Source organism: Acartia tonsa, chromosome 8 (assembly GCF_053477335.1).
Source record: "Acartia tonsa isolate MP-2025a chromosome 8, ASM5347733v1, whole genome shotgun sequence".
In the NCBI taxonomy this organism is placed as follows: Eukaryota; Metazoa; Arthropoda; class Copepoda; order Calanoida; family Acartiidae; genus Acartia; species Acartia tonsa.
The window spans coordinates 21,217,284-21,228,856 of record NC_137267.1 but is presented as its reverse complement, the minus strand read 5'-3'; the positions used below and the strand labels follow the sequence as shown (position 1 = coordinate 21,228,856).

The 11,573-nt window shown below is 35.0% G+C and overlaps 1 long non-coding RNA gene across 1 annotated transcript; it reads left to right on the top strand.

The window, feature by feature from the left end:
* Nucleotides 1–459: 459 nt before the first annotated feature.
* Nucleotides 460–2,330, top strand: LOC145325453 (uncharacterized). Its single transcript, XR_013881486.1, has 3 exons — nucleotides 460–533; nucleotides 1,255–1,314; nucleotides 2,075–2,330. It is a non-coding gene; the product is annotated as an uncharacterized LOC145325453 (long non-coding RNA).
* Nucleotides 2,331–11,573: the final 9,243 nt, after the last annotated feature.

The window sequence follows — 11,573 nt, the reverse complement described above, 5'->3', positions numbered from 1 at the left end:
CATTTTTTGGAACATATCCCAATAATTCTTTCTTCACCCCCTTGTTTTTGGCTGAGAATTCCAGCGAAATAACTTGTAGAAAAATCTACATCTACTATAAAGGGGTTTGGGTTATCCCACTGGGGATAGCCTTTACTTATAGAATTTGAGAACATATTTATAAAATTTTCCCAATCTTTTGATAGGGAATCGGTCCATTTGATAATTTTGTCGTTTCTGTGTTCATCTAGAGTACAAGAATTTTTCGCATAGGTTGGGAAATAAGCCCTATAATAATTGGAGAAGCCCAGGAAACGCTGGAGTTCCTTGCCTGTCCTGGGCCTGCTCCAATTTTTAATCTGTTCTAATTATGCGGGGTTCATTTTAAGTCCTTGGGAACTGACTATATGACCTAAATATGTACATTCAGATGTAAAAAATTTACATTTGGCTAGATTTAACTTAAGTTTTGCTATTTTTAGGACTCCGAAGAGTTTTCTGAGATGGTTCAAATGTTCATCAACATTTTTTGAGAATATAATAAGATCATCAAGGTAAGAAATTATGAATTCGTACAAGCCAGGGATAAGGGTTAGGACTCTGTCCATCAAATGGCAGAACACACTTGGCGCGTTACACAGTCCGAACGGCAGTTTCTTGAAAAGATACTGCCGATTCAGGGCTGTGAACGCAGTCAAATGTTTACTTTCCTCTGAAATGGCTAGCGCATGAAAGGCGCTAGTCAATTCGAGAGTACTAAATACATTGCCAGTGCCTAATTTTTCTAAATTACTAGAAATCAAGGGAAGGGGCCAGTTAATTTTTCGTGTTACACTATTAAGCGCACGAAAATCTATTACAAACCTAAGTTTACCCTCCCTCCCAGCCGTCGGTTTTTTCTTTACGGCAAAGATAGGGGAGGACCACTCGCTGTAGCCCTCCTCAATGACGCCCCCCCTTAACCAATTTTCAATTTGTTCTTTTAATTTGGCTTCGTACAATGGGTTTAATTGAATGTTTCTAGCCTTAGTAGGTTTGGCCCCAGGGATTAAGTCTATTTTATACTGTAAGAGGTCGCAGTTACCGATATCGGCATCGTCAATCGAAAATATATCAAAATGATCAAGGCATAATTTTACTACCTTTTCCTTCATCCCTGGGTTATTTTTGATTAAGTCGCTATTTTCTAAATCTAATTTTTCTTTAATGAATTTAATTCTTTTAAGAAGTGTAGTTCCTGACAATTCATTTATTTAATTAATATTTTTGTTGCAGGAATTCTGGGGATCTGATTCAAATTCAAAACAATATCCAACTTTGACATTATTCAGTAAGGTAATATTTTTTCCTGCTAAATTAACAAAATTTACCCAACATTCTCCCTTTTCATTTACATTATAAATACCCTCCATAAGCATCAAGCCGTTATGGCTTGTCATTTTAGAATTATTTGGAGATATATACAGCTTCCCGTTTTTTCGGCGGGTAGGTATTGTTATTACCGTTGTATTCCCTCCTGGCAGAAATGTTGTTTTCTTTGCTAATTTTACGCATGTTTTATTTTGCTTTAATGTCCCAGTCCCCCCCTTGTTACTCCAATTTATTCCTGGGATAAGGGAATTTTGTTCTGTATGAACATTGTTTGTGGGAATTAAGGGTATGTTTTTACTCTCTTCAACTATGTTAATTGTTGAATTTTCTATTGGAATTTGCTCTCCAGTGGGGAGCTCAAATGAAAACTTATCTAGTAGCAAATTAATTCGATTAACTTTAAGAAATTCATATCCTAAATTTATAATTTTAGACGTGGTTTCAGGGATGTAAAATGTTTCCTCGAATATTTTATCTGATCCATTAAAACTGAACTTTAAGTGTACGTGTCCTACGATATTTACTGGTTTTAAATCTACAGACAGGGCGCTAAGATTGGCAGGGGTAAATGTGATTTTATTATCATCTAAGATTTCTTTAGAAATAAGGGACCTAAAGTTATTTCCTGTATCCACTAAAGCGTGTTGCAGGAATTCCCCCCCCGTGGGGTTAAAAACTTTTAATTTTGCACAGATTGGCATTATAAAATTAATTATATTTTTAGGCGAAACCTAAGATGCATATCTTCCAAGATCCCAACCCCAGCGGTTAAACGATGATAATCCTCACACAGAGATTTCCTGTGCTCCAGGTATAGTTGTTTGTCGAATCTTTTTAAATAATGCAATGTTTTAACAATATGATTAATTGTTAAAATAATTTTATATAACTTTCTGGGTTTCATTAAATCTTATTTAGCGCTTTTTAGCTCGAGAAATTTCTTAATAAGCATAAGAATGTTGATAGTTCTAAAGAAACTACTAAACTTTAATACGGGTCCTTATTTATATACTTGAATATATGATGATTAGTATAAAAACCTATCGGAGTAAAATTGAACTAAATTTTTAAAAGATTGAAAGGCTACAAAGTAGCTTAAAAATAAGTGTCCAGCTTGCAACTAACAAGACATTAAAAACTGACTGAATTATTTTTTGATTTCTGTCTGTATTTATACAGATTATAGTTTTACTAGGTTAGTATTTGAATCACAATTTTAAATAATATAGGGTTAGCGCTGTGTTACAGCTCAAAAAATATTAGATACGTCGAACACACTTGAGAGGATCTACCCTAACTGATTTATTTTTCTGATATTGTTAGTATTTATACTTAATTTAAAAAGTTTTTTCCACCTATGGGGTAGAACATGTATATGTATTTACTATTAACAATATGCATTCAATTTTATATAGTGGCCCTTTATTCCGCTGATCATCCTAGCGGAAGTTAATAGAACTAAGGTATTTTTATTTTGCTAGTAGTCCTAGCGAAATATAATTCAATCAAATTTTAATCAAAATAATTTAAGATTTTATTAATCACGTTTTAAGTAATTTAAGTTTTTAATTTTTAAATGCTGCTTGATTGCAGCTCAAAAAATCAGAGAGGAAAAGATAATTGAAAATCTTTTTGAACAACTGAATTAGATTTGGATATTCACTCGTATTTATACAGATTTGCAGTAGACCCCCCCCCCCTTTTTCTTATTATCTATTTATATGGACCGCGGTAGCACTCGAGGCGACATCTTTCGGATACATAATAAATTAAATATAGTTCTATTATTGTCACTGTGCAAAATACAATGATATTAACCCATACGAATCCGTTATTATACATAATTGCTGAAGTATTTCAGCTACAAAAAGAATCAGAGGCTAAAAATGTGCAGCTTTCAAATAAAATTGATACTGAGGATTTAGCTCGAAAATCATTGTTTATATACAGATAATTCGCTTGAAGTCCCCTAGCGGTTAAAAATCGAATTAAAATGTTTTAGATTCGTATGTATATACACTTAAAAATATACGATATTTACATTTTAAATAGATCATGCGATATTAAGAATAAGGACAGTTTACTAAATAGGTTAATAAGTATTCACTTGTTGGCTTCTTTATAAAGACTATTAATTTTTTAAAGGAATGGAAATCTTAAGTGCATGCGAAATGCTCCTCAGGTTACCTCCCTCTTTCCCCCAATTTCCTGTCTCGGCTACGGTGGGATAGGGAAAGGAGGGGAAGGAGTTTATTTTATGTTGCTTAGTCATACTTAATAATAACAATTTGTTTTATTTTCCCGCGCCAAAGCATTGCCTGGTAAGGGATATTTGATATTAAGGAATTTGCAAGTTCAGCTTGACATGGGATATTTTGTTTATCTTTCCATATCAAAATATGAAATTCATTCAGCCAATTGTTATTTTCTAGGATAGGGACAATTAATATCGCATATATCCATTTATCTTTTACATATAATGGACGTGATTTTTAACAAGCGCTTGTACATGTTTATCTATTTCAGATTCATCGCTGGCTTCCTGATCCATTTGGTTGATGGTTTTACGCGCATACTGCTCAGGTATTTTATTACTATTACCCGAAACTTTTCTAGGTGGGGTGAATTTAGTTCGTGTTTTCCCAAAGCGGGACTCGGGATGTGGAGGCTCCCCAGCTACCTTTTTGTTACAGTTCTGTACTACGTGGCCGGGGATATTACAATGCCAGCATTTAATATTTTTACTCCTCCCATTAAAGGCTCCTATGACGCCCTCGATTTGATCCCAAGCAATAGGATCATCCTCATGATCTACCCAAGAAGGAACCTCATCAGGTTCTTCGGTTAAGTTTTCCTTATACACTGCCATGTTAGTGGGGGTATTATCTTCGATAATGCTGATTATGGGTTGTTTTTTCGTTTCCGCAGAATTTTTGGGTAGGAACATTTCCATGGCTTGGGAATAGCAAGCCGAAAGGTTTTCCTTGCTAATGTGGCCAGACCTGTCCCAATTAACGTATCTTTGTCCGGTAATAAGTTTATTTAAGTAAGCGTTGTAGTCATCCAAAAATTGCATACCCTCAACATAATTGGCCATGTCCATGGCAAGGTTTGAATACAGTAAATTTTTGCTAACGTTAAGGTAGAATTCTTTCCACTTCTTTTTAGGTATTATGCCAGGGTTCATGAGTTTGAACACCTTAAGTTTGTTCTCAAAGTAGGTGTCAAGGGGTTGATTAGTCTCCTGTTTTAGGTTGTAGAAGTACTGCGAGGCTACTTCTGGATCCGAGAAAGGAGTGACCAGCCTTCTGATCATCAGGTAATAACTTAAGGCAGATAAGGCCTAATTTCTTTCAAGCGTAATTAGGTCCCCTAATCGTTCCCCTCTAGAGTCATAAATTCGCTGGTATAAAATATCCTTAAAAAGGATTGGGTCACAGATTCTGTATGTTTTTGCAACCCTCCACAAATTAGCGAAGAAATTATCAAAGTCGGCTCTGCCGTCCCACCTAGGGGCATCCCTTGCAAAATCGGAATCCCATTTTTGTCCCTTAATAAAGCATTCTTTAATAAAATCATCGTCGCGGCGCTGGTTGCTGCCGTCGCGGGTGTGCCTGGTGTGCTTCTTGTAGAGGGTCTTGTTGTTACATTGGGTGCAGACCGTGCAGATCTACGGAGAGGCTCTAACGACTTAATCCTATCAGGGATAAAGGGAAATTTTTCCAATAAAGTTTTTTCGTATTCCGTTAGGGAAGTTTCCCTTACATTCATCCAATTTTCATTATCCGCCGGACCTACAAAGCCTACAATTGAATAGGCCATACAACCTGGGGCTGCAATTCTATCCTTGGCAACCCATTCGGTCACGCTTATCTTTTGTTGGACCGATAACCGGTCGTAAAAAGTGGCATTAATTGAGTCGTCACCTATGGTGTTAAAATGAGTCATGTTGAGACTTTCATTTAACGTTTTTTCCGCAAACAATGGGCCTAGATTTCCGTCCGCTGGGAGTTTTGATACCCTACGTTTTAGGTCTAAGATGTCGGTGTCGGCTAATAATCTGCGATGTGATTCCGTGTCCTTAAACCCTGCCCATTTTGTTTCTATTTCGAGCTTCATAATCTCGGATTCTTGTTTTATCATATCTCTATAATGTGACGAGTATTCGTTTAATTTAACGTTTAACGCTTCCGTTATGAATTCTTTGATTTTTTCAGGGGAAAGTGGGTCTGACTGCGGCTGCATGTTATCAGGGACGGTCGGAGCCGGCGGAGGAGGCGAAGTTTTGGTTTTATCGCCATCCCCCTTCTTGGCATTATCGGTCATGGTGCTGGAGCTGTAGTGTTCGTTAACACTTATTTGTCTACCACGAACTTTTTAAGAACTTGGGAGTATCCCTTTCTTCCTGTTTTAGGGAGAAAATATGGAAATATGTGAAATTAAATACTTATGTGAAAATAAAAGGCGGGTTCCTTTTTATCTTTATTTGGCAGTTTGCCACGAAATAATTATTAGCAATATTCTGTAACAAATTGTTACTATAAACTGTTTCCGTGAATAAACTTAGTTATCTATTAGGAAAATATTAATTTCACTTTGCAATCGAAGCTACTTTACAGTTTGATTTTGTCCGTACGTTAATAATTATCTATACCTTTCCCCCTCAAAAATTGAGTGGTAGACAAGACTGCGCCAAAATGACGTAAGAGGGGATGTACAGACAGACCGGAATACGAGTATAGAGTAGCTTCGGCGCAATTATATATTAATAATTTAACAAAGGTATTTCATAAAAAATACAAGATTTATTAAGCATTTAAACTGGTTAGAATAGGCAGAATAATGGGATGATTATTTATTGAGTATATTTAAATATGATATCAATTAAAAGCTTGGACGTCACGTTTTCTGTACAGGACAGAAAACCACGTGCACAGGAATAAGGAACTAAGACTGTCGACAACCTAGCATATAGGTATACAGTCTACCGAATGTAAGCTGGTGGTGAGATGTTCACACAAAGGCCTACATAAATCAACTAGCCCCTCAACGCAGCAGGATGGAACATAGTGGCGGTTATCAGTGTAGGTCTGACTCAGCTGGAGAAGTATAGGAATGTGGACAGGGATGGAAATGCATAAACTTGAATGAAGAAGGCACTATGCCACATATAGTTCTGCAAGTCCTGAACCTCCAGGTCTCCAGAAATCATTAAAAGGTTCCTGTGACAGCAATTTTTGACTTAGACATTTCAAATTTTAAATTTAGGCTTTTTATATGTTTTCATGACATATTACAATTTCATAAAACCCGCTGCTGTTTACCTGCCGACCGCCAGTTTGAGGCTGGCAGCTGCCAAGAACTGCTGCTCCCACCAAAATTTATGTTTTAAGATTTCTAATATAAAATTTACATAAAGATAAACATATTCAGAAAAAAATTGTTCTTATAGCTTCAATAATAAGAAAATCACAGCCATTTACAATTAAAAAAGCAGAAATTTTTGTTGTAAATATAAAATATTATATTGCCGGATATCCGGCCGGATAGTTTCAATATCCGGTATCCGGCCGGATATTGAAAATGGCCGGATATCCGGCCCAACCCTACTATAGACCAAAATTTTAACATAAATCTTATCGTTCTACTACTGTATTAAAGCCTTAAAACTCACACCTTTACGGAATTTTAGCACAACCTACCTACTCCTTAGTTCTTCTTTCATTTATGGTTGTTATTTGTCAAATGCGTTTCTAAAGTTAAACTGACAAAAATTACATTTTCCACGTCTATCTGAATAAACAAGGATGACAACATCCATAAATTGTACCTTACTACTACAGGGATCACCATGCAAAATGTAAAATGAAGTCGATAGGACAATTCTATGAAAAAAGCTATCCGTTACGGACGGACGGACCGACCCTAATTACAGAAAAGCTTCGCTTTTAAAATGTTATTTCTAACAAAAATAAACATCAAATAGTTATTAAGTTATAAATCTATATTTGTTACTGATTTGATTTTTAATGCTTTATTAAAAGCTTAGCTTGTCTATAGTTAGTTCGTACCGTCTGTACGTCCATACTGGATAGCTCTAATAGTTAATTTAGGCATGTTGAAATTGTCCTGATAAATTCAAACCTGCTATAGTTTGATACAATTTAAAAAGTGCCAGTATTGTTCCCAAAAATTCTTGTACATTCAAAACTTACTGATTCTTAACTTTTTTGACAAAAAGTTTTGTGTAATATAAGAATCCTATTCATATGATTTCTATGACAACAAGGTATCTGGTAAGGTAAGTATGTCCTTCCTGATCCGTATTTAATTAATTCTGGCACAATTTTACATACAATTTTGTTTGGAACTGTAAATAAGTATTCTGACACTCTACAAGTGTTGTTATCTGTTTGTCGTACCTCTTGATATTTACAAAGTTTTTATTGATGTTGTTATCCTTGTTTTTATCGATGTTTACATAACAATACGTATTTAAGAAAGATATCTTAATATTTGATTGTCAATTGTTATGTTGTTATCATAATAAACATTCAACAAACAAGGATAAAATTATGTTTATGCGCAATATTTGTTGGTTAACCCTATTCCGAGTTTGGGGGGGGGGGGGGAGTCAGGATGAAGTCTCTTTTAAATCCCAACTTTTTTATGGAGGATGCTGCCAGTATATAAAAATCTAGTAGGTATCCGAAAATAGCAGAACGATCGCTCCAGCCGGTTGGGCCGGATAGCCGGCCATTTTAAATATCCGGCCGGATACCGGGATATTGAAACTATCCGGCCGGATATCCGGCAATAAAATCTTTTATATTCTACAACAAAATATCTTCTATTTTAAATTTTAAATGGCTGGAATTTTCTTATTATTGGAGCTAGAAGAACAATTTTTTCTGAATATGTTCTTCTTTATGTAAATTTTACATTAGAAATCTCAAAACATAAATTTTGGGAGCTGCAGCAGTACTTGGCAGCTGCCAGCTGCAAACCGTCGGTCGATAGGTAAACGGCAACGGATTTTATGAAATTGTAATATGTCATTAAGACATATAAAAAAGCCTAAGTTTTAAATTTGAAGTCTCTAAGTCAAAAATTGCGGTCACAAGAACTGTTTAAAGATTTCTGAAGACCTGGAGGTTCAGGACTTGCAGGATTATACCTGGAACCTGAAAACGACTTGAACACCTATATTGCATATGAGGATGTACGACTATAGGATATTTTAGTATTTGATAATATGAAATGCTATGTTTAATATGGTTTACTGGCATTCTGTGCCCGCAAGGATGGAGGTATTAAAAAAATTCCAACTCTCAGTTATGTGTGTCAGTGTGATACCCATATTTCGAAAGTCACTCAGTTATAGCCCTCTACTTTTCATACACAGAAAATGAGATAGAAAAAAACAGAGGGGGGGGGCGTTCAACGCCACTTCCCCCAACCATCCTCCAACCATTAGGGGTTAATATTACAGATTGAGGGAAGTAATAGTTAAGTAAATTATTTGCATAGAAGAAAGATCATTTAATAGGTAGTCACTTAATCTTTAAGTTTTGACCTTAATTTTATACAATAAACCCCCAATTTATGAAGAATTTTTTTTGGCTACTTCAATATTTGGTAATTTCGCCGGTTATCCGGTGATTTGCAGGATATCCGGCGTTGGCCGGATATCCGGCCCAACCCTAATATATATCTTATCATATCAAACACCAGACATAAACACTCATATTTGGGGCATGTACTGATATGTCTGTAAACATTTTCTATGTATTGTTTTTTTTTATGGTTTTTATGGTTGATTACTTCTAAAGGGTTAATCTTGTTGTATTGTTTTTATGCTTCCGTGACTCAAGGGTTAATCAACTATGAAATAGAATATCCGTCAATAACAGAGTTAAAATATTGTAGAGTGTTACTCAAATACTTTTTACATAGATTGCTATATTAGACCAATTTCTTGTTTTGTATTTTATTCTTGTTTGATTTTTTATCCAAGTCCTTGCTTCCATGTTTTTTTTTTACATTTAGGTGGTTTCACTCAAGTGTCTAGCAAGCAAAGGAACACTTTGTTTTAATATAAATGGAAAATGAGAAGTGGTGTTAGTTTAGGGCTCCCAAAAGTTGTTATACATAAAGAAAAAATAAGAACCCAGACTCACTCCTCTTTTCAACTTTCTTAAAAAATAATAGGTTCTGTGCTAGCTAGGCACTTTGAGGGAAACACAAAAAAACAAGGATGACAACATCCATAAAAGCGAAGCTCTGAAACACACGGACATTAACACTTGTATAGTGTCAGAACTGAATAATCAGAATATAAATGAATAAGAGTCAAAGCAAAATTGTGAGTATATTTGTTGAAAAACATCTTGATACAGGATAATGTTTATGGACATACTTACATTTTTAGGAATTGATTTTGGAGTTGCTTTGCTTATAACATTATACTTTGTTGTCCCAGGAATCAGTATACCAAAAATCAGAACATTCGGATAATTAGATCACATAAAAATTTTTTGTAAAAAATCAACATGTTTAAAATGGACGTACAGACATTCTGGTAATGATTATTGAGTTGCTACGCTTTCTAAATCATACCTAACTACTTCAGGAATCACCATGCAAAGTTTGAAATCGATAGGACAATTCTAACATGCCTAAATTATCAAAAAAAGCTATCTGTCTCAGACGTACGGACGGACGGACGTACGGACCGACCCTAATTATAGAAAAGCTTCGCTTTTAAAACAGATCTTTGTACTTCTAATATCCATTGTGTTTTTCTCTCCACAAATAAACACATGAAATATTTATCCTAAAAAAAACCTTATTGGATATTAATGCAGATAAGGGTATGAACATTCATTTGAGCGAGGCTAGGGAAAAATTAACGATTGCTATGCATGTAAAAGTATGACAAAAATCATGATTTGGCAAACTATAGAAACTAGAACTTTCAGAGTAGATTTTCTTACATTTCTAGCCCCTGTGTAGGGAGGGGGGAGGGGGGCTCTCTTAACCCTGCAGGACGATCATTTTTACCTTAACTAAAATAACCTGTCAAAAGCTACTGTGAAAATACGACGAAACCCGCTACTTCGTTAGTTTTCTTTTCAAAAGGTGAGGGTTTTAATGGAACCATGCTTGTAAAAATTTAACCTTATATACCCCTTTGCTAAAGGCTAGGGGCGAAGCCACTAGTAAAAGTATATAGCAAAACAGCTTTTTACAAATAAAATATCCCTTGCTGTTAAATGTATTTTTTTACAGTTGATAAGAAATAAAGTGTTGAGGATTATTTATTTATAAAATCCATTGCAGATTCAATCTGTCTTCAACGGAAAGAAGGATTGATTTAAAACTTAAAGAAAAGAAAATAGTGGTGCTTTCCCTCACAGTACATGCCGAAACCCCCCATCCTTTTCTCAATTTCGTTTCAGATAGTAGACAAAATAATGCCACGGTAGTTATGCGTCTTGCGTCAGGATGGAAGGGTGACGCAAATTTCAGACCCCAGATTTGGCGATTTGAGAAAAATTTTTCTTTATATTATAGCGAATTAGATAATCTAGCAATCATCGTTTTATCTTATACAGAAAAATAGTAAATCAAATAGCGAAAACTGAGATCTGAAATTTGCGTACCCCTTTCAATATTACGCAAGACGCATAGTTTCAAAATAAGGGGTGGGAGGGTTCCGGTTCAACAGGGATTTTAAGGGGAAACGCCGAAATGTGTCTTGTATAAATCAAATACTATTTGATATCAAATATGTCTTTCAATTTTTTTTATCCATTCGAATCTATAGAATTGTCCTTATCAAACTTCAACTTCTATAAATACACTTTAATTCTATTGATATTATTCTTAGATTATATGATAACTGATTTTTATAATATTTTACATATTATTCAACCATTTTTGTACAGTTTTGATGTTGTCAGTTTTCTTTTTTTTAGTAGCAAAGCTACTCCAAATGTATTGTGTATGTGTCACATGGGTCGTTGGTTAGTCATGTACCTAAACGTGGTATGTATCAAAAAATATCCAATGATTAAGTGGTAAGGTTTGTATGGTTTTTATAGCTTAAATTAAACTGATTGATTTCTCCATATTAGGCAAACTCCCAGGATGGTTTTAGGCTGTCTCTCTGGTTTTTCTTCTCTTTATGGTCGCAGCAGCTATTACTCTTATAGTGTGCT